The 3,192-nt window shown below is 35.8% G+C and overlaps 1 long non-coding RNA gene across 1 annotated transcript; it reads left to right on the forward strand.

Annotated features, from left to right (window-relative positions):
* Nucleotides 1-447: 447 nt before the first annotated feature.
* Nucleotides 448-1,007, forward strand: LOC131149122 (uncharacterized). The gene is made up of 2 exons (XR_009135133.1): nt 448-623; nt 742-1,007. It is a non-coding gene; the product is annotated as an uncharacterized LOC131149122 (long non-coding RNA).
* The last annotated feature ends 2,185 nt before the right edge of the window (nt 1,008-3,192 follow it).

A 3,192-nucleotide genomic window follows, 5' to 3' on the forward strand; every position in this document is an offset into this window, starting at 1 on the left:
TCGAAATGAGTTGAGCCTGTTTATTTTCACACTTGACTCTTTTATGAATTGAGCCTGAAAATTGGGCTTAGAAATCACTCATTAAGATAATGAACGAGTCTTTATCAAGCCAAGCTCCTGAACCACTAGTAATCAACTTGGTTCATTTGCAATCCTAGTGTCTTTTTCTGCCCTTTCTAAAGATACAAGATGTAGAGTCATATTAAAAAAAAAAAACTCAAAAAATATTATTGAAACTGTTGACAAAAAAGAGAAAGGAACATTCATATTCTAATAGACATTTCACTGATTTTGTTTGGAGTCGTATTATATAGGTCATGGGCCTGTGATGATATCGGCCCACGTAGCAAAGATCAAATGAACAATATAGTGTGGGACCTATACAATACAGTATTATGGTCTAGTCAATCCTGCCATTATCACCGGGCATTGGTCATTTCATTCCTTGCTTTGTTTTTCTCGAAGACAAAAAAGTCCTTTCAAAATTCATCTATAGCAGCATACCCAACCCATGTGCCTTCCTGCCCCGATGGAAGTTTGGAGTTTGGGCACTTCCCGCCTTCCTCGCTCCCCAGCTCTCCTCATAGTCATGCTTCTCTGGTGCAACTGAAAGCACATTCCAGGTGACTCATCTCTGCTCTCTCGTTCTCCTTATCGTGCGAATCGATTTTCCTCTCTCTCTCTCTCTCTCTCTCTCTCTCGGTCTACCTATGCCCACTCTTACTCTCCTCTCTACATCAGCAACTATCGCCAACCCTAGATCTTAAGCTGGAAACTTTGAAGACACATCACGTCGAGAGATGGAGAGAGAGGTTACAGTCCTGGGGGCTTCGAAGCTCCAAGCATTCTAGAACCACCCAGTCAGTCCTAAGATGAGTAAACCGACCATCCTTTATTGTTTACTTTTATTATTATTTTTAAATTTGTAATTATGTTTTTAATTTGCACCAATTGTTTGTAAGAATCATTAATTAGTCAATACTCAATTGTTCATATGATTTTCGTGATAGGTTTTCCTACTTATTAGCATAATGATTGGGTGCTGTCCAGTTGACTCCTGGTCATGGGTTTAGAGTTGGTGGGAGGAATCAATCCTACTCTTTTTAGATTAATGACAAAAAATGAAATACCTTATCCAGTTATCCATGATTCACTTTCTTGCTTAAGTGAAAAACATGAGTTGAAGTGAATCATTCCCATTTCCTAGGAATGGAAATTACTTGACTAGAATTCGCTGTTGCACTTACTGCAATTTTGTGGTCCAAGATTGAAGCCTCAAGGAACCCGATGGTTACAAGTGCATTGAAAGGATGGTGTATTTTGAATAAAATATTTTTATTTTCAAAAGAACATGAATTTTATGGATTTAAAAATCATATCAATTTTGAGGAGTTGTGAACATCATTGCGAGTCTACTACGGATCCTTTTTCTACAAGATCTTACTTTAGCTTGCTGTTGTTGGATCCCATGTATTGCATTGTCTCTGCACACCCAAAAAACAAACTGATGTTTAATATTTTATTGCTGTGGAGGTTATTTAGTAGGTGTTTGGCTTTTATCACCATCCTGAACTCATATCGTATTGTTTAAGTGTAATAGTTTATCAGTTGAGATAATTGCATATTATCTCATGAAGTATGTTAGCTGCTCAAATATCGAAAGCTTGAGTGGATCTGCAGCTGCTATAATTGATGCTTCAAAAATTTCACTCTGTTTGTGACATTGAAATATTGCACGACTTCAGTTCTGATAATTTGTGATGAACATATGGAAGAATGGATGATATTGTGTGGGTTTCTGATTTGGAAAGGGGGTGTTCAGCAAAGGAATTCATGGTACAATGCAGTTGCAAAGTCTTAAATTCAAAATTAATTGTGTGAATTTAACTAAAATATATTGTTTTGTCTAAATTCTCATAGGTTTTAATTGAATCTCAATATTTGTTTAAATTTTATTGTGCTTGCCATACAATATGATATTTGATAGAATGAAACAAAATATGGTTTGTGGTATTTGGTTGTCATCTCACTCACTAGTTTCTAGTTTCAATTATATTATAATTCCTACATATATAGACTACTATTGCAGCATGGGATCAAATCTGGTTTCGGGTGCAGTTTGTGCTTTTTCTTTGTGAAAATCAGTGGCATTTTTTTATTAGGAAATACTTGTGATGAACTAAGTTATAGTTAGACGCAGTCGGGTTGGGAGAAGGTTTGAATGTGAGTGTGGGAATGTCGAAGTGTCACAGATTTGAGCTTCCATTGTAATTTAAACTATACATAATATAGTTGAAAATATGTTTAAGGCTATAAAAATACCAGCGTATAATATTAAACTATGCTGCGACATTTTTCTCAAAAATAAATACACATTAACCAAAACATAAGCTTTGCGAACATGGCATGTAGCTATTGGACAGCAGAGATAGGAGCCCCAAAGGGATGTCAGTACACAATCCTGCCAGCCCTGATTTGACAACCCCACCGCAATTCGCTTACTAACGGACAAGATTTATTCTAAATTCTTGATTGATAAAGTGTTAGTCTTTGTTGTCACCAAAGTTTGTACCGTTTAAGGTGTTCTAGTCCTTTTTGTGCTGCGAAACTTGGAGTTAAATCTTTCAATCCAAACCAAATTTCTTTTAGTAGGAAACTTGTATTTAAAACTTAAAACTCAGATCACTTGTTTAGTCTCTAATTATTCTGCTATTGACACAGTATCTTTTTTCTTAAATTACTTGTATGCTGAATGAAGTTGAACCTCATAGCCTCTGCCCCTTCAGGTCACTGAACCAAAATCAAGCTTGAGCACCACCAGAATAACACAATTATGTTGATGTGCTTTGTACTGCTTCCGTTCCCTTGCTTGTAGTTGTAGATTCCATTTTACTATTGAGAAGGCTTCAATTAACTCGTCCAAATCTTTTATACTATGTTTGACGTTTGATATTTGATTTTCACCAAGATAATTGATAGCTCAAGATTCAACCTTTGGATTTTGGTACAAAATGATTGTGTTAAATTTGAGTCAAATTGAGGATGGGTCCTTGCACTCCTAAACACAGCAATGGCTTGCATAACAAATGTAACGATCTGAAAAATAATGGTATTTAAATAATAAAAAGAAATGGAAATGGAAACCGGAAATAGACGGAAGCAGTCGACGACGTTACATTTTGGAAAGGATAA

The sequence above is a fragment of the Malania oleifera genome, chromosome 2 (genome assembly GCF_029873635.1).
Source record: "Malania oleifera isolate guangnan ecotype guangnan chromosome 2, ASM2987363v1, whole genome shotgun sequence".
NCBI classification, from domain to species: Eukaryota; Viridiplantae; Streptophyta; class Magnoliopsida; order Santalales; family Ximeniaceae; genus Malania; species Malania oleifera.